The sequence below is a fragment of the Oryctolagus cuniculus genome, chromosome 9, assembly GCF_051225735.1.
Source record: "Oryctolagus cuniculus isolate XC-2025 breed Fujian yellow rabbit chromosome 9, ASM5122573v1, whole genome shotgun sequence".
Classification (NCBI taxonomy): Eukaryota; Metazoa; Chordata; class Mammalia; order Lagomorpha; family Leporidae; genus Oryctolagus; species Oryctolagus cuniculus.
The window spans coordinates 116542986-116568236 of record NC_142875.1 but is presented as its reverse complement, the minus strand read 5'-3'; the positions used below and the strand labels follow the sequence as shown (position 1 = coordinate 116568236).

The 25251-nt window shown below is 39.6% G+C and overlaps 1 protein-coding gene across 4 annotated transcripts in view; it reads left to right on the top strand.

The window, feature by feature from the left end:
• LOC149124736 (uncharacterized) overlaps positions 1-25251 on the top strand; it is a 273153-nt gene that overhangs the window by 201955 nt on the left and 45947 nt on the right. For 2 of the 4 annotated variants that reach the window (XR_016212995.1, XR_016212992.1), the window contains one exon: positions 17405-18921. The exons of the other annotated variants lie outside the window; for them this stretch is intronic. The gene's annotated coding sequence lies outside the window, so the exon portion shown is untranslated. Of the gene's footprint in view, positions 1-17404; positions 18922-25251 lie in introns of those variants that run through there. 4 annotated transcript variants of the gene reach the window in all.

The window sequence follows — 25251 nt, the reverse complement described above, 5'->3', positions numbered from 1 at the left end:
TGCTTCTGATTTTGGTATGAGAAAGGCCAGCTTACCAGAGTGGAGATCCAGTTCTGAATTGCAGTCCAAGATCAACTGACTTGCAGCTGATTGCCAGACATGTGAGTGAGTCCAGCAAGACAGTAGCTGCCAAGGCAGCCTCTATCTACTTGATTACCCATAGACTTGTAAGCTAAATGAATGCCTATTGTTTTTAAGTTATGAGCTTTGGCATAAATAGTTATGTCGCATGGCTGTGGCAATAGGTAAGTAACACATCTCTCTTGCCTCAAAGTTATGCGCTCAGGGCACATATTGAAACACCATCTCATTAATGCAAATCTTTGTTTCGGGGTCTGTTTTGCCCTCTTTTGTCCAGTGCACTTTGGTAACCGAGATTTGAAATCTACCATTTGGCCCTGCTCCCTAAAAGGCCCCTAGCATCAATTCAGGCCTCAAAGCTTCATCACTTTCATAATGAAACTCAGAATTTAAAAAAAAAAAATCATTTATTTATGAAAGGCTGAGTAACAGAGAAGGAGAGGGTTGGGAGGAGGGGAGTGGAGAGTGAAAGGGAGAGAGTGAGAGATCCATCTTTCATTCTTGGGTTCACTCTCCTAAATGGCTGCAACAGCCAGGACTGGGCCAGGTCGAAACTAGGAGCCTGGTCTCCTGCAAGGGTGTCCAGGACCCAAATACTTGAACTGTAATCTGCTTCTCTTCCCAGTCTCTTTAGGAAGAAGCTGTATCAGAAGCAGAGCAGCCAGGATTCGACCAGTTGCTCTGACATGGGATTCCAGCATTGTAAGGGGTGGCATAACCTATTGCAGCAAAATACAGGCCCCAAACTTGAGCTTTTGAATAGCTGCTAGATAAAAGTCACATTTTGGAGGATTGAACTAATAGGTTCTGTTGTCCCTTGGTAGCTGGTTCACTGTACCAGTCCCTTGATGGGAAACACAAAATGGAACGTTTCTTCCAATTTTGATGTTTAATCTTGAATTCCACCATCAAATTATTATTCCTTTATAGCTGGCTATGCAAGCTTCTCAGGGCAGGGAACAGTCTAGTCTTTTTTTGAAACTTAAAAGCTGAGTCTTATACACTCTTCCTCAATCCTCCTGTGTCATCAGTTGATAGTATCTTTCAGCTTTTTCAATGGTGTTTGCCCATCATAAGTCAAATGACTCCGAGATGGTGCCATCTAAACATTTCTCTGCTTCTCTTCTTATAATCACCTCAGTGTAGAGGCAATGTGGACCAATTGAAGGACCAGCCACCAAGTCCCCAGGGGACCCCGTTGGTAAATCAGAGAGATGAATTGGAGCTAGTCCAATCATGTCTGATCTTTCTCCTGTGAAAAATAATTCTAACTCCTCAGAAGTAGTAAGTATAAATTGAGGCTGGATTAGAAACTAATATTCAACGTGCAACCTTGTGAGTGAACTTTTTATATATTTTTATTTTAGTAAATTCATATAATGCTGCCAGATTCGGGTTTTCACCCAGGTCATCCATCTTAAATCATGTTTTCTCCCATTGCATTTCCCAACTCAGCACAATCTCCTCAATGTCCCTCTGATTTATCATGTTGTTCTAAGAACTTGCTACAAAGTACGTCACCCAAATAAATTATGTATTTCAAGCAGACCTCTTTTCCTCAAATTCAAGTATAATATATTCATGTGCTACATGTATTACCTAGCATATCTTTTTCTGATAAATATTGTTACCCTGGAATAAAACAGATTCACCATTTAGAGTAAGTCTTTAATTCTGTAAGAGATAAATAATGCACTATAGAAGGCAGCTATAGTTATTACTCAGTTTATGGAGTAGTATTTTATTATAGTTGCCTCAATAAAACTTAATATAGGTTGAATCATTAACCATATTGAAAGGAACTATAATTTTAATATATAAAATATACTATAATGTCCTATAGATTTTTAAAGGATCTTTTTCTGATCCTTGGTAATAATTTAACTACATTTAATGGATGATGCTTAATTAACCAGAAATAGCACATATTTTTTTATACCTGTGGGTAAGTGTAGTTTTCATTCTTTCATGTGAACTGGATTATGATATCTTTAGAAAAGGATTTTTGCTTTGTCTAAATGATGAGATGAATAGTAACTGCTGTGGAATAGTACTTTCATACTGGTTATGCTGAATTGTCCTGGCTGCCACATCTCTTAGCATTGACCTTCATTTGACAGTGATACTTAAACCACTCCCCTTATAAGAGGTTCAAAGGTTGAGTAAATAAACACTTCAGTGCACCAAGGGAGTTGCTTTTAAAGTCCTTTGCAATCTAAAGAAATCACCCCCTAAGGTTTTAAAGGAGTTTTTGAGGGAAGCTGGCTGTTATACTGTACACTGTGCAGTGGGGTAAGAGTACTTTTCCCAAAAGATAATGTGAGTCCATGTTTTAAACTGTCTTACATGGTTTGAGGTAAACTATATGTAGGAGGAAAAATAACAAAGTTCAAAGAAGCAAATACACCAACTTCAGTAATATTGAAATATTTCTACTGAGAATCGATACCTACAAGAATTGTAGCTTGTCAGTTTCACAGAAGGAAGCACAAGTCGAGGGAAAGAAGAAAGAATCCATTTGACATCAGCAAGAAAAATGGGAACGAGCTTCCCCAAACATGGTGAGTCTAATATTTAAAATAAAAATAAAAAATAAAAGCCAGAGGGTTGAATTTCATTAAGTATTCTGAGTCCATTTACTTAGTGATTTCCCCTCTCCCAAGGGGCTCGCATCTCACACTGTCACACTAAATGTCAAGTGTTGCAACCAATAGCAATGCCTTTTCCCTGCTGTCATCACCCATTTATGTGGAGCATATAGAAGCTTCTCTGATTAGGGGTCATTGACAGAGAAACTAAGCACACTTGCTTTGGAATAGGCACAAGGAGTTGAGGACTTGCATATGCATAAAATTAAAATTTCTAATAGCTTCCAAAAGAGAAAACACCATGTTTTATAATTTTTAAGTATGCTTGGCCATGTGTTTAAATATACCACATTTAAATTCTGAGCAAATAGATCAAGCTCTTTTTTTTTTTTTAAATATCTGATTAAATATTTAATACTATTGGATCAGATTCTCACAGGATCCAGTGTTCTCTTTGATTCTTTTCTTTGGAGATTACATTTCATTCATGTTACTTAGTAAGAACAAGATCCTTGTCACACCTCACAATTGGCAGGGCCTCAGGTTCTGGGTTGCTTGGTCCAACTTGGTGGCAAAGCCACCTATAAAATTAACTCTTCAACTGTCACCTCCCCTCCTCTTTCTGCAACTGTGCTATTCCATGTCCACTTGCTTTTATTTTTTTTCATATTATGCTAGAGTTCTTTGAATTATTTATTTACTTATTGTCTTGAGAAGCTGAGAGAGGGAGAAAGAGAAAGAGAGGGAGAAGGAGATCAAATTACTGACTCACTCCCCCAAGGCTCACAACAGTTGGGCTGGGCTTGGCTCAATCTGGGTCTCCCATGCGGGCGGTAGGGATCCAAGTACTTGAGTCATTACCTGCTGCTTCCCAGGCTGTGCAGTTTCAGGCAGCTGCAATTGGAAGCAGGGCTGCTACTTGAACCTAGGCGCGCTGATATGGCGTGCAGCATCTCAAAGTGGCATCTTAACCACTACCCCAGACTCCTGCCCTGATACCTTTAATACAAATACCTCCGAAGGAGACACAGTCAGTCATCTATTTAGTATTTTCTTAATAGATACAGGACGTTAGTCCTTCTGGTCCTGCCTTTTATCAGCTGTGTAAATTTAATCAAGTCACCAAAGTGCTTTGATCTTGTTTTTCATTTGTAAAATGATCAGAGTATCAGATCACTCTCTCTGGCTTCTACAAACACTGAGATTCTGATTTTATGCTATGCTTTTCACTAGTGAATGTGTTCCATGCAATATCTGAGAATTATTTTTTTCATCCCAACAAGGACATATTTCTTTTTTTTTAACTTTATTTAATAAATATAAATTTCCAAAGTACAACTTATGGATTACAATGGCTTTTTCCTCCCACGGCCTCCCCCCAACCCGCAATCCTCCCATCTCCCACTCCCTCTCCCATTACATTCGCATCAAGATTCATTTTCAATTCTCTTTAAATACAGAAGATCAATTTAGTATAAATTAATCAAAGATTTCAACAGTTTGCATCCACATTGAAACACAAAGTGTAAAATACTATTTGAGTACTAGTTATAGCGTAAATTCACAATGTACAACACATTAAGGACAGAGATCCCACATGAGGAGTAAGTGCACAGTGACTCCTGTTGTTGACTTAGCAAATTGACACTCTTGTTTTGTTTATGGCGTCAGTAATCACCCTAGGCTCTTGTCATGAGTTGCCAAGGCTATGGAAGCCTTTTGAGTTCGCTGACTCTGATTTTATTTAGACAAGGTCATAGTCAAAGTGGGGACATATTTCTTTTCTTTTTTTTTTTTTTTCTGGAACCTTTTACTTAAGGTATATGAATTTCATGCATTAGAATTTCCAGGAAATCTTCCTGTTAGTGTGTAGTGAAGAAATCAGCCTGTTCTTAAAACTGTATATATAGCCGGCGCCGTGGCTCACTAGGCTAATCCTCCGCCTTGCGGCGCCAGCACACCGGGTTCTAGTCCCGGTCAGGGCGCCGGATTCTGTCCCGGTTGCCCCTCTTCCAGGCCAGCTCTCTGCTGTGGCCCAGGAGTGCAGTGGAGGATGGCCCAAGTGCTTGGGCCCTGCACCCCATTGAGACCAGGAGAAGCACCTGGCTCCTGCAATCAGATCAGCGTGGTGCGCTGGCCGCAGCGCGCTGGCCGCGGCGGCCATTGGAGTGTTAACCAATGGCAAAGAAAGACCTTTCTCTCTGTCTCTCTCTCTCTCACTGTCCACTCTGCCTGTCAAAAAAAAAAAAAAAAACTGTATATAAAACATATGTGAAATCTATTCCCTTTATATAAATAAACAACACACAAAAAATGACAAAAGAAATAAAAATGATCTGAAGCAAACATAAAGTAAATCCATAATGCTTGACTACCCTGGACAGAACCCTGAACTTCTATGGATGCTGTACATTTCTGTGGTCAACTATGCAAACCTCTTCTTGGGGCCAGCACTGTGGCACAACAAGTTAGTCTTCGGCCTGCAGTGCTAGCATCCCATATGGGCACTGGTTCAAGTTCCAGGTGCTCCACTTCTGATCCCGCTCCCTGCTAATACACCTGGGAAAGCAGAGGAAGATGGCCCACATACTTGGACCCCTGCACCCATATGGGAGACCTGGAAGAAGCTGCTGGCATATCCCTGTCCATGTGGCAATTCAGGAAGTGAACCAGTGTCTGGAAGATTGATCTTTCTCTCTCTCTCTCTCACTTTCTCTCTCCTTCTCTCTTTCAGATAAATAAACAAATATTTACAATAAAGAACACCTCTTCTTGAGGCTTTTCTCTTGCACATCTACAGAAGGTTCTTTTCCCCTACCTGAGTTCCACAGAACCTTCTTTCCCTTGCTGACGTCAAGAAAATGGGATGGAGTGAATTTAGGCTGAAGTCACAGTAGAGGAAAAATTATAATCCTAGTGAGTAAAAGAATTGGCAGGTCTGAACTTCGCTGCTTCTCTGTCATTTAATCTTCATTTATGACAGTCTTATTCCTATCTCAGATTATGCTTTTGTGCTTCCTTGTTCTCCTACAACAGGAGCGGGTATTTCCAGGAAAGAGAAAGTCATGTTTCTTGTTCTTGAGGACTATATACCCAGATTGTCACACCACCAAGTGAATATTTTGTTGTGGCTTAGCGATACCAGACATGGCCAAGACAAAAACAGCGTTTGGGACCCAGCAAAAGCAGAGATCTCTAAGAAAGTCATCAAGTTTTGATCTTTAAAGAAGGCACTTGCAGGACAAACAAAGTGAAAGATCGTGTTGAAACAAGTGGTTCCTGAGTTAGGCAATGCTATCAAAGCATATCTGGCACTACTCCACTTTAATAGATGAAGTACAAGTACAGGGAGGTTAAATAACTGACGGAGTCGCATAGTTCGGGACTTGCAGTGGATCCTGGATTTAATTCATGCTCATATAATTTCAGAAGACATTATTTTCCTAGCCTTTGTCCAAATCCCTTGGTGCCCGAGGTATTCCAATGATCAGAATTTAGACGGTAACAGAGTGCAAATATCATGTATTATATAAACAGTCCCAGCAAGGTCTGGGGCTCCCTGTAATCAAACAGATTCACATTTTGGCAAAGAAACATGAATATTCACCTGAAATGGGATAAATGATGTCTATAAATAGCCACACACCAGGTTAGGTCAGCTTTTTTTCAGCCAAATGATTCAGGTCAGTTCTGTTTCACTGCCAAAAAAACTTTTAGGCTTCAGAAAGAACATTTGGGATCTGGGAGTTGGGCCGTTGATCATCAGCCTGCCTGGTCCCCGCAGGAAATGTTGACTGGGGCCTGGATGAGAAGATGAGTTTTCTGGCCGTGCTGTCCCTGTCCAAGGCCTCTGTGCAGTCCTATCTGAAACTGTCCTAAGCAGGACTTAGCGTTAGGAGCTGTGGTTGTCACTCAAGGAGGTGTAAGGCCAAGAGCTCTGTCAGAGCAACACAGAGCTCCATGCCAAGGGAGCCTCTCCTAGCTGTGTTTTGAGGGTTTACAAAGGGAACTTGCCAATGATATCACATTTGCTGTTGAATTTGTGAGGTCAGTGAAAAATATAGGGCTTAACTCTGTCTAAAATCCACACTGCAGCCAGATTCAATGAAGCATATTTAATTTGAAAAGTGATGGATATCTGTAGTTAATGAGATAAAGCTGTGTTGTTCTAAGGTTGTTTGAAAACAGAAGATTAGAAGTGGAAGTGACAGTGTTTTTTGTTCCACAGACTGGGCTCCTGAGGCAGAGAAAAGCTACAATGCATTTGAAATATTTTTCAAAAAACAAATGTCTAATCCTTTTTCCCACACAGTATTTGAAATATAACTAGCTGATCCTCCCGCCCCCATTTTTTTTTTTGTTCTGCAGCATCTTACAATTCTACATCTTAACATACCCTAAGCAATAATTCATTCTAAATAGTGGTGGAATATGAAGTTAGGGTTATGAATACATTAAGAATTCATGTCGTGGCAGCAGCCTGAAATACAGAGGTACGTTATGTTGTCCCCAAAATAAATTTGACCTTGGCGCTTCGCATGCATTAATCACTTTCTTCTGGGCACACTAGCAGAACACTAACTGGATATGAATAATGGATGCACAACTTTTAGATTAATTTTTAGCTCTTTAGTTATTGTATGAACACAAAATGAGGTTAAATTAGGATTCTGATTCTGTTTCAAGTGTCCTGATATTTATAATTTATTAGACTTGGAGGTTATTCCCCAGCACTAACTAAATAACTAGCACAACAAACTTATGGTCTTTGGGTTAAAACAGTGTTCTGTTGGTGTGTTGCTTTTCCTTTATCTCTATAAATTCACATTGATAAATTTGGGAAAAAGTACAGATATACTGGACCACAGCAAAGCATAAAAGATAAAGTAAGAAATTTATGCAATGACAGCTGAGAGAAAATTCATGTAAATAATAATCATTAAAGACACATCTGATGATAGAACTCATTCTGTCTATAAAGTTTTAAAATCAAATCAAGAAAAGTGTACTTGATTAGAGTTTATGCTATTTTCTGACTGGATAAAGATAGATGTTTGAGGATTTCTAACTTTAGACTAGAATCTAAGACATTGGCCTTTACTCATTATGTTCTGAGGCTTACAACACATTTTGAACTTAATTTGACTTTGATGTACTCAAGATTACTAGATTAATTTTTAAAGTAAACATGAACATTCTCAAATATAGAACCTCCTTAAGAGTCTGTTATTACATCATGTGCGGCAGCTTCCTCCTCTGCCTCAACTTCTTTGCAGAATGGAGTAAAAGAGGATGAAAATGAATACAGGAATAATGATAAAAATGCAAAATCACTATTTATTACATAGAAATAATATATTCATATTTATTTTTTATTTAGAGAAATATAGTTCAATAGTCAGTTATTATTGGGGCATTAATTTTCCTGCTGAAGAAAAGTATGATTGTATAGTGTGTGTGTGTATGTGTGTGTGTGTCTGTATATAAAATATGTAGACAAGTCCAAATTCTATTTACGCATAAATTGTATCCTTCCCATCAAATTGTCTATTTTCAAATTCTCCTGAAAATTCTTTGGCTGTATCTTTATTCTTTATAAGTTCTATTTCTGTTGAAAGAAAATTGGCATGAGATAAATCTTCAGTCATAAGTAAGTGACTAAACTTTGTCTTTTATGATAAAATTAGAGCCTAGAACTATCTAAAAAGTGTTTTATAATTAGGCAATGTTTCATTTTTCTTAGACACGTTTTCTTCTGAAGAAATGTGGAGAAATAATACTTCAGGGTTGGTTAGTATCGCGTCTGTATCTACTGTTTATATATGGTTAAATAGAAAATGCTTTCTAAATACTTTTTCTTAATCATGTGGGAGCACTTGTTCAGTATTGCTTTAAATGCAGGGTTACACATCATGATTATTATTTCATATATTAAATTCCACATAGTCAATTGAGCATTGATATTTCTTAATTTGATAACTTGAAAAAATAACAAAGAAGATAGTAAAGGATGTTTTTTGGGCAATCATGCTATACTTGAAGAGAATAACTGTGGTGATTTACTATGTTACCAGGGGTTGAAACAAAATTACAGTCTTCTCTGTTAGGTGATATTCTTAGAAGACTGACAAAATTAATCCAGCTGCACGGACTGGCAATTAAGAGTAATTGTTAATAGTTCTTTAAAATAAGTTTTCAGTGGAAAATATATCAAATAGTTTAATATGTATATGTGTATTTTAAAGATAAATGGATTTATTTTGAAAATCAGAGTTAGAGGGATGTGGGGAGAGAGAAAAAGAAAGATAAACATCTTCCATTTGCTGGTTCATTCTTTATATGGTCACAATAGCCAATACTGGGCCAGGCTGAAGCCAGGAGCCAGGACCTTCATTTGTATCTCCCACATGAATGGAATGCTTGGGACCTTGTCCACTGCTTTCCCAGGTATATTAGCAGAGAGCTGGATCAGATATGGAGCAGCTGGAACCTGAACCAGTGCTGCTATGGGATGCTGGCATTACAGGTGATGGCTTTACCAGCTATGCCACAACACCAGCCCATTAACGTGCACATTGATGGTTGTTAGGTCTTGCTTGAAGAAGGGTCTATTTTCTGTGGAACTTCAAACATTCAGTAGCCAGTAGCAGTGCTGTGACCATGGCCATGAGTAGATCTCCACTTTCTGGGGGAAGACCTTATAAATTCAGTTTGTTCATAAGACACTATACATAAGATGACATTGTATCTTTATAAGACCCTGAATTCTTTTTTTAAAAGATTTTTTTATTTATTTGAAACTCAGAGTTACACATATAGAGGAGAGGCAGAGAGAGAGAGAGAGAGACAGACAGACAGACAGAAAGAAAGGTCCTCTATCCAATGGTTCACTCCCCAATTGGCCGCAACAGCCGGAGCTGTGCTGATCTGAAGCCAGGAGCCAGGAGCTTCCTCCAGGTCTTCCACGTGGGTGCAGGGGCCTAAGGACTTGGACCATCTTCTACTGCTTTTTCAGGCCATAGCAGAGAGCTGGATCGGAAGTGGAGCAAACAGGACTTGAACTGATGCCCATATGGGATGCCGGCACTGCAGGCCAGGGCGTTAACCCGCTGAGCCACAGCACCAGTCCCAAACCCCTAAATTCTATAAAGCTGGCTGTGTTTCAGTGGAGTAAGATATTTCATTATCATATAAAAGCCTTGTTCAGAATGCTCATTTGAGATGTAGATGTTACTTATCTATAACTTGACTCCCATGCTGTTGCTATGATTGCAAATGCCTCTAAGTTTATGTGAGAAAAAAAAATGAAAGAGGGAAACAGTATCAAGGAAAACCACTTATATTCTCTAGATAGTTTATTCTGTCTTGCACAATATTATCATAAAAAGTTTCATTGCCTCAAATTTAATATTTAGTTATATCAGTCTCAGATGGCCTGATGCTTTTGTTTCCACTGTGAATGGATTGTTCGTAATTCTGGGACAAGGCAGATCTGATTGCTAAGACAGAAATTTCTTCTGTATGAGGTATGATGTTAACCCTTGTAACCTTCCTTTTTTTCTTCTCCGATAGCTGACAAGTCCCTCCCTGCCCCTTCTTCCTCCTTTTAATTTTTATTTATTTACTTAATTTACTTGAAAATGAGAGAGAAAGAGAGGGAGAGCTGGAGCTAGAGAGATCCCATCTACGGATTCACTCCCTAAATGCCAGCAACATCTGGGCCTGAGCAAAAGGCCTGGGTTAGGGACTCAGTCCAGGTCTCCTACATGGGTGGCAGGGACCCAAGTACTTGAGCCATCATCACCTGCTGCTTACCAGGGTGCATATTAGCAGAAAGCTACACGTGGAAGTGGAGCCCAGACTCAAATCCAGCCATTCTAATATAGATATGGCTGTCCCCAAAGATTTCTTAACTGCTCCCAGCCCCCTTGCTATATGCTCATATTCATCTAGGGGTAATGTTATTTCTTCCAAGACTTTGAGAATTCTCATAACATCTCCTACAAGCCAGTAACAGAATGTAGAACTCATATCCAATGAACTAATAATAACATTATAATACTAGATCATTTTTAAAAATATTATTAAGTGTATTCTAAATCCATATAGATGAGAACAGAGTTCTGGAATTCATAAGGGTTAATAAATTGTTATGTATTGGTCAGAATGGGCTATGCATGAAAAATTTCTTTAATGTAAGTTTTTCAATCAGATGAGCTTAAATAAATTAAAACTGTAGTCAGTGATCAACTAGAAAGAGATCTGGATTTCTTAAAGTTTGGGGTGGTATTTGTTGCATTATTAAAGGGAGGTAAGTCTGTTTCTCAGATGCCAATTGAGATGTTTTCCATGACCTCAGTTATGACAATCATGCCATGGTTAATTATGTCTCAGAATCTGATTTCAATCCCTAATTTAATTTGCCAAACTAAGATCCTTATATTAGAATACTAACATGATGTCCAATTTAAATTACAGAAGATTTTCTGTACTTTCTGAATTCTTTTGAAAACAATTTCTAAAAGATTTATTTATTTATTTGAAAGGCAGAGTTACAGCAAGGAGGAAGAGGAGGAGGAGGAGGAGAGAGAGAGAATCTTTCATCTGCTGGTTCACTCCCCAAATGGCTGTATCATCCAGGGCTGGGCCAGGAGCCAGGAGCTTCTTCTGGGTCTCCCACATGGGTGCAGGGACCCCAGGACCTGGGCCATCTTCCACTGCTTTCCCAGGAGCGTTAGCAGGGAGCTGGATAGGAAGTGGTGCTTAGCATCTGGGAATCAAACTGGTGCCTACATGAGATGCCGGTGCTGCAAGAAGGCACTTAACACACTGAGCCACAGAGCTGGTTCCGAAAACAATTATAATGTATTTAAAAGGCAGAGAGACAGGGTGGTGGAAAAGAGAGAAGGGGGGGCGGGGTGGGGGGAGAGAGAGAGGTATCTCTTATCTGTGGATTGATTTCTCAAATGCTTCTAACAGCTGTAGCTGGGTCAAGCTAAAGTCAGAAGCCCAGAACTCAGAACAAGTCTCCAACATGGATAGCAGGTGTCTAATTCCTTGAACCATCCCCTGCAGCCTCCTGCAGTGTACACTAGTAGGAAGCGGGAATTGGAAGTGAGGTCAGGCGCCCTGATATGGGATGTAGGAATCCCAGATAGCATCTTAACTGCTGCACCAAAGGCCTGCACCCTCCACCCCACCCCCACCCCCACCTGGTAAATCTTTGGGCGATGAGGGTGATGATGCAGATTTTACTTCACATTGTCCCTATCAGATAGTCACTGGCAGGATGAGCCTCATTCACACTCAGAATATTTATGTTTCCCTTCGATGCTTCTCGAACACAAACCACGTGTCCAGTTCGGTCACAGAAAAAGTCCCCATTCTCAGGGATCTTCCGTGATGGTGAGAAAGTCTATGACTCCATGAAGAAAGAAATGTGCGATACGTCAGACAGTAAGTTCTATAAAGACACGTGAAGCAGGATATGGAGAGTTCTTAGGTAAGGTGGGGAGGTTTCTATTTCATACAAGGTGATCAGGAAAAGTCTCATTAATATGGTGAAATTTGAGCAGAGACTAGAAGGAAGGGAGTTCTGTGGCTCTCTGGGGAAGAGCACGTGGGGCTGCAGGAACAGCGAACGCAGAAGTCCTGAGATGGGCATGTTGGGAGTGCTGGAAACAGAAGGGTCACTGTGGTGACCGACAGTGGGGAAGGGTGCTAGGCGTGAACTCAGAGAGAACAGGAAGTCAGGCCATTTGCAGGGTTCAGGAAGTTATTTTGTGTGCTTTGGAAAACAACTGGATGATCCGGGGCAAAGATGACCTGATCTAATTTTTATTTTGAAAAAAAAAAAAAATCAGTTGGTTATTGATGGAAACCTATAGCTAACAACGTGTTTGATTATGCAAGACTGAATGTTGACCCCCACAGATCAGGAACAAGGCAAGGAAGGATATCTGTTCTAATTATTTCTATTCTACATTTTGTTGGGCCAATTAACAGGTCAATAAGGCCAGAAAAAGGTCAAGATGGGAAAGAATCAAAATTATTTATTCTACTTATTTCATGTAGAAAGTTCTAAGGATTCCACAGAACAACCATATAACTAGTAAGTGAATTTAGCCAGGCTGTACTTTACTAGATCGATATATTTAAAGTAATTATATTTCTATATACTAGAAAAAAAAAGAAAAAGAAATAAAGATAAAATTTACAATAACATAAACAACCTTAAAATAGCAAGCAGTGAATTTAACAGGAGATTTATAAAACCTATACACAGAAAACTGCAAAATACTCTTTTCTCTTTTTAAAGATTTATTTATTGATTTGAAAGGCAGAGGGAGATAGAAATAGAGAGATAGAGCGAATCTTCTATCCACTGGTTCACTCCCCAAATGCCTTCAACAGGCTGGGGTGAGCAAGGCTGAAGCCAGGATCCTGGAACTCCATCTGGGTCTCCCATGTGGGTTGCTGGGGCCCAAGGACTTGGGTCATCTGCTGCTTTCCCAGGCATGTTAGCAGGGAGCTGGATTAGAAGCAGAGCAGCAGGGACTCGACTGGTGCTCACTTGGAATGCTGGTATTGCAGGCAGCAGCTTACCTCACTGTGCCACATAGCAGCCCCTGGAAAACAAGGTTGAGTGAAATTAAAGATGTAAATAAGTTAGAGAAATCATGTACATAGATTAGAGGACATGGTATGCAAGTGGCAACTCTCCAGGAGTAACAGCCAATTTAGTGAAATGAAGACCAGCAACAAGAAATAAATCCTAGTCTGGGCAGTCGGCTCACTTGGGGAAAATTTTCTGAGATTTATTGATTTTTGCATGACTCGTCCTTAGTCAAAAACAAGCTCTTTCTGGAAAGAAAAACAAAAGGCTTACAATTGTTTATATGGAGTGATGGTTTTTATAAAACCCTGGTGTACAGCAAACGTATTATATGAAGCTCCAGTGCCTGGGGGACTTACCTTGAAACCCAATTGGTATATTTGAAGTTAAAAAATCAACTCTTCTTCTACTGAAGCCAGAGTTTAGAGAATTCCATATTTAAAAAGATAATTTATTAGCCTTTCTAAATTATAGTTCTGTTAGTACGCTGTGTATTCCATCCAAATCAGCTACTTGCTTAAAAGTCTGAGATTCTCAGGCCAGTATTGTATGTGAGTCAGGTTTTATAGATAGCTACTCCGCACCTAGTAAATCAGGAGCAATATTGGGTCATTTGTGGCTTAGATAGATATTCAGAAGTGTGATACTTCTCTGGGATTCACAGTGATGAATGGCTGCTCCCAGACACGGGAGTTAGAAAATTGCCGGCATATGGCTGCATTTTGTCTATTGTTCACTCCTTCGCTGCCTCCTCCTTGTTGTGAATTTGTATGTTCATCTTCTAGTGCCAGTTTTGCCTAGGCTAGGGGCGTATGCCTGCTATGAAAGAAAAAAGGATATTTTTTAAAATGTGCTGAGTGCATGACCTGGCTAGTTAATTATGTCAGAAAAGGACATCTCATTCTTTTTTTCTAAAACTAAAGTGTCTTTTTTTTTCATACCTGATCCTTAATTTTTAACTGGGCAATGAATACCAATTCTATTTAAAATGACTGTTATTCTGTTACACATTTGGCTATAGTTATTCTGGAAGAAACACAAGGAAAGAGCATGACTGAAAACTGGACAAATGAGGTTGGTTTGTTAAGAGTTTATTTTTCTTTGGCAGGACTCTGGCTTTATTTGTCTTTAATGATTTTCAGGCTAACATTACTGTGACATGCTCCTTAGAAGCAAACTTGTATTTTTATTTATTTATTTGAAAGGCAGAGAGTCAGAGAGGAGGCAGACAGAGATCTAGCATCTGTTGGTTCCTTCCCCAAATAAACACAAGAGCCAGGCTAGGTCACGCTGAAGCCATGACCCTGGAACCCAGTCCCGGACTCCCATGTGAGAGGCAGGGAGCCGAGTACTTGAACCATCAGCTGCTGCCTTCTAAGGGAGTGGAAGTGGAGCTGGAATGTGAACCCAGGCACTCTAGCATGGGGCACGGACACATGAACATCTCCAGTAGCGTCTCAACCCTGGCACCAAATACCTGCCCCAGAAAAGGACTTTTCTTTTTTTTCTAAATTTATTTTTTTATTTTTTTCTTTCAATTTTTAATTAGTTCTTAACAGATTCATTGTGCTATGTAGATACAATTCTAAGAACATGATGATATTCCTTTACTCCCTTCCTCTCTTTCTTCCCCTCTCTCCCTCTACATTATAGTAAAAAGGCTTAATACTTCGCTGAATAAGAAGTTTAACAAGTAAAAGGCAAAAAGAACCTAGGTTAGTGAGAACACACATAACAGGTATAAACAATAATTGAATGGAAAAATGACCATTTCACCCATGTACAGTAAATTTTAAAGTAATCACGGATCATTAAAACTATAGTAGTACAACATTGTTAACTATTGGTTTCACACAGGTATAAAACAAAACATTCCAAAACTATATTTGCAGCAGTTCTTTCTTTTTTGTTTGTTTTTAAAATTTTAGCTCCCACATATAAGGGAGAACATCTTGTATTTGTTTTTCTGGGCCCGGCTTATTTCACTCAACATGATGTCCTCCAGTTGTGTTCATTTAGCAACAAATGGTAGAATTTCATTCTCTTTTATAATTGAATAATATTCCATTATGTATATACACGACATTTTATTTATCCATCATCTAATGATGGACACCTTGGTTGATTCCAAATTTTGCCTATGGTGAACAGTGCTGGTATAAACATGGTGGTGCAAGGATCTCATGGATACGTTGTGTTCAAGTTTTTGGGTGTATACCCAGTAGTGGGATTGCTGGATCGTATGGCAAGTCTATTTCTAGTTTTTAAAGCAATGCCCACACTGTTTTCCACTGTGGCTGCACTAATTTACATTCCCACTAACAGTGTATAAGTGTTCCCCACTGTGCACATCCTTGCCAACATTTGTTATTCTCTGTGGTTTGGGGTTTAGCCATTCTGACAGGGGTGGGGTGATATTTGAGTGTGGTTTTGATTTGCATATTCCTGATGGTTAATGATGTTGAACATTTTTTCTTGTATTTGTTGATCATTTGTATTTAGAAGAGAATTTTAAACTTTGCCCATTCATTTATCCTAGGTGGAGAGGAGATTAAAGACAATTATCTGGGAAAGAGCCTTCCTCTGCTCCTCAGCTCAGAGCAAAGGCGGTGTCAGGCAGGTGTCTTGCTTCATATAATTTAGTTTTTTGAAGAGTGGGAGCTCACTGAGATGAGCTCACATAGAAGTGGGATTGTAGGGCGTGCATCAGGTTCCTGGGCACCATAGACTGAGACGATTAAACAACAGAGCTCTGTCTTCTCACATCCCTGGAGGTGTCCGGTCTGAGATGAGGGTGTCAGCAGGACTCTGCATTCTGCATCTCTGAGGGACACACTTGAGTCCATGCCTGTCCCTTAGCCTGGTGGCCTCCAGTAATCTTCAGCTTTCCTTGGTTTGTAGAGGCTTTGTCCCCGTATCTGACTTCATGTTTACGTGGATTTCTCACTGGGCACAGGTTTGCCCCAAACCTCCTCTTTGTGTAAAGACACCAGTATGTTAGATTAACGGCCCACACTGCACTACGACCACCTCATTTTAATTAGCTGCATCAGCAAAAGACTCAATTTCCAAAGGTGATTGTGCTCTGAGATACAGGGGTTTAAGATCTCTACATGTGAACTTTGGGGCAGAGGAAATATTCAACCCAGAGCAGGGTTTGTCATGGGATCCCTTGTGTAAGGCATAGCTGGCCTCATATAAGCTGCAAGTCTATTGGGCAGCTCTGGAATGTCTCACTTGGCCGTAAGGGTTGCATGATGCCTCTCTTCTCTGCTTTTATTATCATTTTTTTTTCATGTGAGTTATATTTTTTCTCTAAATCTGCTTCTTCTGAGGATTTTAGTTTCTCCTCCTCATCCTCTAATGTTGGCCTCTTTTGGGGCCGAATGTGGATTCTGATGCTGACTGCTGATTCTGGTGGTATGCTCCTTCTGCCTAATTGCCTGGGGTCTCAGTGCCTTGTACATTCTTAAGAAAGACATCATGACTGCTTCAGCTCAGCCTGAGTTGAGGACTCAGTGGGCTGTGACGGTGGGTAGGGATGGGACACTTTGCAGGTCAGGGGTTGTACAGCCCAGGCGAAGGCACACTCTGAGATGTTTTCAAGGGCAGGGCATGGGAAAAGGAACTGCGTGGTGATTAAAGATGTCCACAAGTTCCCCTGCAAGGGGAAATTTTAAATTCAATGAGTCCTCTAAGAACCAGATCCTAAGATAGCTTTGCCACAGCGTTGGCCCCTTCTTTTGTCTCTTTGCTATTACACATTGAACTTGAGTTGAGATGGTATCTCATTGTGCTCCATAAAAATGTACAGGTAGTTCATATTAATGTAAAATTCAAAAGTAAGCAAATGAATACCAAATTGAAAAAAAATAAGCAGAGATTTTATCAGACTTAATGCCTATGTGAAAGGAAAAGGAGCCAGAGAGGGCTGGGAGCGCCATCAGACCGCAATGGCTTCACTCTCAGGGAGGGAGGGAGCCGAGAAGGACCCTGGGCTGCTGTGACCCTGAGGACGATTGAGCACAGCTGTTGGGTAGGCCTGGATCAAAGGGGGCTGACAAGGGAGTCCTGTCTTCAGGAATGGGTCTGATTTGTCCCCACTGTGTTCTCTCACTAGTGAGGAGGTATGGACCCAAGTGCAGTGCCTGGACCTCGTGGTTAAATAGGATCCTGTGAGTAGCAGCACTCCAAGCCTATGTTTCCCCCGACTTGCATCTGAGAGCGGTGTGGAACTGATTTGACCAGTAGAATCGAGCAGATGTGACACAGGCCAATTTCCTGGACAAGCCCATAAGAAGATGGCAGCTTCCATTTCCTTTCTCTGAGACATTTTCTGAAATCCTGGGCCACTGATTTCAAGGACTCTGAGACTACCATGCTTGAGAGGCTCTGTATAGATGCTCTGGTCGACAGTCCCTGCCTAGATTGAGCTCCCAACCATCTCTGCCCAAGTTCCTATCTTGTGAGAGAAGCTCTCTTGAATTTGTCACCACAACTGATTAGCAACAGGTGACCTCAGTCAATGCCATGTGGAATTGAAGAAATATCTGTATAACCCAGCCCAACGCATTGACTCAGAGAATCAAAAAATACGGTGAATCAGCTATCATTTTTAGCTTCTAAAAAGTGGGGTGATTTGTTCCACAGGAACAATAATCAGAACATCACATCTCTTCTGGAGATTATACAGTATTAGGTAAATATTGTCACAGGGGAGAGCTTCCACTTAGTCACAAGCAGAAAGATAAAAACAGAATGGCATTGAGAGAAGCAACTTTAAGACTTGATTTCTGAACATTGATTTGATTTTTTTTAACTCTTTAGAATTCTAATCAATGCAGTATGGCATCCTGTTCAACTTGAAAAAAATTAAAGGAGTCACATGGCCATTGCCTGTGTGTACAAGGACTTTAAAAGGTCCTGGAAAATGGAATGAAAAGATGTTAATTTTGGTACAAAATTTTTTGAAATCCATGCATAAACCCCCTGAAAAAGACACAAAGAGTTAAATAAGTGTCTACCCAGGATTTTGATAATCAAGGTTGATTGGCTCCTGGGAAGATTTGGTTTGTTTGTTTGTTTATTTATTTATTTTAACAATAGGAACCATCAGAAGTATAGCTGTTCTAGTTGGTGAACCTCCAGCTCTAGCTAGCATCAACTTGTCTGCCATGGTGAGAAAAAGATGAGAGAGTCTTCACAGAGCTAAGCTGAAAAAGGTGGAAAAACTAAAACTGGGATTTGACAGGTTGCAAGGGCCAGGGGCATTTCCTCCAAAATTGCCAACTAATGTTAGCTAGCTCCTCTACCAAAGTCAAAACTGTAAATAATTTTAAATAAAAAAAATTGAAAATAAAAATAGATTAATATTACTCTTAAAATGCCAACAACACTGTAACAAAGTTATAAGCAGTTTAGAAGAAGAATTAGGTTAAGGAAGGAAAATTAAAAGATGAAATATTTAATTTAAAATTTATACAGAAAATATTTGAAAAAGTCAAGAGGTTTAAAGGAATTAGAAATGACTATATAAGCACAGAGAATTGGATTATAAAATTAGAACAAATTGGCATAAAACAGGATAATACAGTGCTTGGGAATAGTGCTGCTTTTTAGGTTCCCCCCAAAATGAAATAGAGCCCAAAGTAAAGAAAAAAATGCATGGAAATTATTAATAATTTTAGTGATGCACACCGGTTCAAGAAAGTGGTGAACATTCCACCATTGCAGGTGGAAGTGAATTCTGGTGGTTCCTGTCCTCGCCATCCAAGAACAGAGCTGTGCACATCTTTTAGCCAGGTCCTGCCATCTTGCCCTGCCGGGGCTCTGTGTGGTGGGCACAGCTGGGGGCTCAGGGGCTCAGCCAGTTACAAGTCTTGGCCATCTGGGTCTGGACCAGGCTCAGTGCCCAGAGCAGTTTAGAGTCTTGGCAGAAATGCATATTTTGGTTGTATGTTAACATATTACTTCTAAATTTTAATTTCTAATCAAATATACCATTTTCAGCAAGGCCCAAAAAACACAAATAGGTAACTATCATTTCAAGGCATTTTAAAATCTGCTACCATGGTAATTATCATTATTGTCTCTTTAGGGAAAAATGTCTTATAACTTCTTGCCTCTTGTTTTCAATAAGCTCCACTGACAATTTTTCAATTTTTTGAAGCAGCCTGTGCAGCTGTTTGAGTATACAGCCGGGGTCACTTGGTATTTCTTGAAGGCAGACAAACTCCTTGACCTCTCTTATCCTCAGTCTCCTTGTCTGTAAAGTGGGGATTAGAATAGAGTTGATCATGTAAGACAAGTGATTAAGCAGAAAATGCAGCTAAGGCCTTTTGCATAGTAACTGCCACATCTGAAGCAATAGATGCTACTTATTATTACTGCCAATTTGTTGCATAAAACAGCTGCACACATGGACATCTTCTGTTTAAAACAGTCCCAACTAGAAATGTATTGCTTTGACTATACTTGTCTTTTTCTGTTATACTATTTAAAAAAACAAAACTTAAATGACCTAAATTAAATGAATATTCTATCGTTTAAGCATATTGACCTCTATGATCAGTGAAATCAATTCTTCTTTTCCATTATTGTAGTCAGATATCAATTTATAAAGATATAAAATTAACTTTGGTGGATTTTATTGTCTGGAAACTTTGTGAATTATTGCCTCTAGTAATTTCTTTCTTTTCTTTTTTGATTCTTAGCTTTCCAGATACATATTCATGCCATTTGCAAAAGTGAATCATTTATATCTTCATTTTTATCTTTATAGTCATATTTCTTTTTTAAAAAATCTATTTTCACTTTATTTGAAAGCCAGAGAGAGAGAGACAGACAGACAGACACAGATACATAGAAATCTTCAGTCTGCTGGTTCACTCCCCAAGTTCCTACAACTACCAGGGCTGGCCCAGTCCAAGCCAGAAGCCTCGAGGTCCATCTGGGTCTCGCACCTGAATGGGAGGCATTCAGAGGTTGGAGTGATGGGGAGCCATGAGCTGACAGATGAAAGTGGCTTCTAGAAACAGGAAAGACGCAAGGAAATGGATTCTTCTCAAGAGCTTCTAGAAGGAACACCTTCCTGCCAAGCCATTTTAGGCTTCTGACCTCCTGATCTATAAGATGGTAAACGCATACTTTGTTATAACAGCAATAGAAAACTAACGCCTTACGGAAATTGGCACTCCAAGCTAAGACAGGGCTACTTTTGTTCTACTTGAGTAGCCATTTCTGTGTTGTCTGGTTTCAATGTTTTTGTCACTATAAGGACTTGATAGAAGGTTAACTGTGCCTTCTGATGCCTTTTTTTTTTTGTCAATTACTGTTCCATTGTAACACCCACATTGCTAAAATGATACACTGTACTCCCTAGTTACAAAGGAATGACAAAGAGATTATGCTCTTTTAGGTTGCTGATCTCTTTTGATAGTGATTGCAACTTAACAAGCAACAGCTTGTTAAAATCATTCCAAAATTTAATTAAGACCAATTTCTTTTTACAGAAACATTTAGCCTCCTTACTTAGAGTTAATTTTTTGCTTGATCATATTGCATTTTTCATTATCTGTTCATGAGTTCAAATGTAATTGTGCTATTCTTGGTCCTCTCTTTTTATTTACAGGACCTTTCAGTAAATGTTTAGGGTTTCAAACACTATATTTTGTTTTACATGGTAATGTGAGATTTCAGTGTAAGATGTTGGTATTAGAGTCATCACCCCTCTTTGCAAATCCCCCATTGAAATAAATAATTGAAAGAAAATCTTAGATGACATACAAGAAAATGAAAATTAAATTGTCCTTGGAATGCTTTTTTTATAACATAGTAGAGGAAGGCTGGGAAAATTGTTTGAAGTAAATAATACAGGAACCTGACAGATTCTCTGTGAGGACATAGAACATCTTTCTGAGATATGACAGGAAAAAGGAAAAATGAGTCAAAACAAAAATGCTGCTGATGAAAGAGAAATTGGAACACCAAAAAGGAAACCTGTTGAAGTGAAATGGACACTATGGGAAATGGTGACTTGATCAGCATAGCCCTGACTGTTAATGAACAACTTAATACATTATCCCTCTTAGTAGTTTTTTGTCTGTTCTACTTAATATGACTGGTTTAATTCTGTAATTAATACACAGTTATTCTTAAGTGTTGAAAATTAACTGAAATGTGATCCCTGTTAAACATAAGAGTGGGAATAAGAGAGGGAAGAGATGTATAATTTGGGACATGCTCAAGCTGACTTGCCCCAAATGGTAGAGTTAGAAACATACCAGGGGATTCCAATTCAATCCCATCAAGGTGGCATGTACCAATGCCATCTCACTATTCCAAGTGATCAATTTCAGTTCACAATTGATCATAATGAAAGGACTAAGAGTCAAAGGGAGCACATAAACAAGTCTAGTACCTGCTAACACTAACCGATAGAATAAATAAAAGGGAGAGTGATCCAACATGGGAAGTGAGATACTCAGCAGACGCATAGAATGGCAGATGTCCTAAACAGCACTCTGGCCTCAGAATCAGCCCTAAAGGCATTCGGATCTGGCTGAAAAGCCCATGAGAGTATTTCAGGCATGGAAAGCCAAGACACTCTGGCAAAAGATCTCTGTGAGTGAGATCCCAGTGGAAAGAACAGGTCTTCAAAGAAGGAGGTACCTTTCTCTGAAGGGAGGAGAGAACCTCCACTTTGACTATGACCTTGTCTAAACAAGATAAGAATCGGAGAACTCAGAGGGCTTCCATAGCCTTGGAAACTCATGACTGGAGCATAGGGAGATTACTGATGCCATAGACAGGAGTGTCAATTTGTAAAGTCAACAACAGGAGTCACTGTGCACTTATTCCTCATGTAGGATCTCTGTCCTTAATGTGCTGTGCATTGAGATTTAATGCTATAACGAGTACTCAAACAATATATTTCACTTTGTGTTTCTATGGGGGTGCAAACTGTTGAAATCTTTACTTAATGCATACTAAACTGATCCTCTGTAAAAAAAAAAAAAGAAATTATCAACTCCCAACTTGACTCTCACTGGGATTAAACATGACAATAGGTCTGATCTGATTTCATCATCATTTAAAAAAATCATCTATTATTTTTCACTTTATGTTTCTGTGTGGGAGCAAACTGTTGAAATCCTTACTTAATGTATACTAAGCTGATCTTCTGTATATTAAGATAATCGAAAATGACTCTTGATGTGAATGGAAGGGGAGAGGGAGTGGGAAAGGGGAGGGTTGTGGGTGGGAGGGACGGTATGGGGGGGAAGCCATTGTAATCCATAATTCGTACTTTGGAAATTTATATTCATTAAATAAAAGTTAAAAAGAGAAATTGGAAAGAACTACTGGTGAGCACTTAGCTCAGTTCACTTCATTTCCTCACTCAGTCAATGGATATCTAGTGAATGACTGTTACTCCTATGTTTGTTCAGTGTTTTTGGTGTTGGGACTATTGCTGTAGGCAGCCTTTTCTTATAATGTTTGCTTTCTAGTGAAGAAGACAGATAAGCAAATTAAGTCCATGCAGTAGATTCTATGCTGGGTGAGGATGATTAAATCTGGGAAGGAAATATCGTGGGAGTGCACAGAGTACTGCAGTTTCCAGTAATGAGAAGATGACATTTGAGTGAAAACTTGAAGGAGGGGCTGAATTCAGATAGCATTTTTTTTAGTGGAAAGTGAAATAGCAGGTTTACTAGGGAAGGGACATCCGTAAGAACGGATGGGCACCTCTCCAGGCAGAGCCTGAGATATCAATTCTTTTAAAAAAATTGTTTTCTTTTTTATTTGAAAGAGATAACAATTGATTGGTTGACTGATTTTCCAACCAATGGTTCACTTCACAAATGTTTCCAACACCTATGACTCGGCCAGGCTGAATCCAGGAGACCCCAATCCATATATCCAATATGGGTGAGTAGGACCCAAGTATTTGAGCCATCACCCATTGCCTCCATGAGAGCCTATTAGCAGAAAGTTGTATCAGAGGGAGAGTAATCAGGGTTCCAGCTAGGCCCTCTGATGTAGGATGCAGGGGTACCAAGTGATGTCTTAATTCTTGTGCCAAATTTCTGCACCTAGATCAAGGTATGTTTTAATAATTATTTAAGTACATTAGGTATAATTTTTACTTTTAATGTTAAATCTTATACAATAAAATAAACTATTAATTTCAGAGAAGCATTCTGTTATGGTAAAGTGCATGTCCTCTGACTCTAGAGTTTGTAGATTCAAAGTCTAGCACTACCATATACCAAGTTTTATGACGATAGGGAAGTTAAATTCTATTTTCATATATGTATTTAGGAACAAGAATAGCACTTCATAGGCTATAGTGAAAGTGAAATGAGATAACATATGAATAAAAAGTGTTTACATCATGACTGGCACACACTAAACTCTCAATAAACACTAGCTAACATTGTTATCATTATTATTATATTAACTGTGTAAGGGTCAGAAATACAGATTAATTACTTTTCAAAAAGGGAAATAAAATAATATTGAATATTTGGTATTTAATATTAGTAATTACAAAACTTTATCAGATATACTAGTAGGAACAAACTTGAATCTCTTTATAATTTCTGCGGAGAGTAATAGAATAATAAAGGTCAAGAATAAAATGCATAGAATAAAGTTGTGTGAAGCCAAAGCAAACTTAACAATTATGACCCTTTAATGTAAATGGGCTCAATCTCCATATTATGAGATGAGTCACCATGTGATGGAAATTTTTTATTTTTTGAGCCAAGAGACATGCTTTGTATAAGAGTAACCACTATAAATGAGGCAGGAACAGACATATGTTAGGCAAAAGCTTAAAACATAAAACAAGGAGGGTATTAATCATGTCAAACAGATAAAAAAAAAACAGAAATAAAGAACAAATACTTTCAGAAGGACAGTTGTTGTACAATGTTAGCAACTGCTATACACACTTGAGAAAACAAGATCAGAGAGAGAGAGCAAGAGTGGGAGAGAGAGAGAGAGAGAGAGACTGTCCGTCTGTCTGCCTCAAGTGCCTGCAATAGCTGGGACTAGACCAGAACGAAGCCCATCTGCTTCTCCCATATGCGTGGCAGGGACCCAAGTACTTGAACTATCAGCTGCCATATTCCTAGGTGTATTAGGGAGCTAGATTGGGGGCAGAGTAACCAGGAATTGAGCCACACTCTGATATGGATACTGGTATTGAAAGTGGTGCTTGGCCGGCGCCACGGCTCAATAGGCTAATCCTCCACCTGTGGTGCCGGCACACTGGGTTCTAGTCCTGGTTGGGGCGCCGGATTCTGTCCCGGTTGCCCCTCTTCCAGGCCAGCTCTCTGCTGTGGTCAGGGAGTGCAGTGGAGGATGGCCCAGGTGCTTGGGCCCTGCACCCCATGGGAGACCAGGATAAGCACCTGGCTCCTGCCATTGGATCAGTGCGGTGTGCCGACTGCAGCGCGCCAGCCATGGTGGCCATTGGAGGGTGAACCAACGGCAAAGAAAGACATTTCTCTCTGTCTCTCTCTCTCTCTCACTGTCTAACTCTGACTGTCACAAAAAAAAAAATAAATAAAATAAAAGAGGTGCTTAACCAACTGCACCACAACCCCATCCCCAGAAAATCTTTTCTTTTTAAAAAATTAAAACTGTAACATTTTATTATTTTTTAAAGATTTATTTTATGTATTTGAAAGGCAGCTACAGAAAGGGAGAGAAGGAGAAGAAGAGAGACCTTCCATCTGCCAGTTCACTTCCCAGATGGCCAAAAGGATTGGGGCTGGGCCAGGTGGAAGTCAGGAAGCTGGAATTCCATCTGGGTCCCCCATTCGGTGACGGGGCCCAGGTGCTTTAGCAGGGAGCTGGATCAGAAGTAAAGCAGCCGGCACTCAAATTGGTGCTCACAAGGGATGTCAGCATCACATGGGGCAGCTTAGCCTGCTTCACTACAACATCAGCCCTATC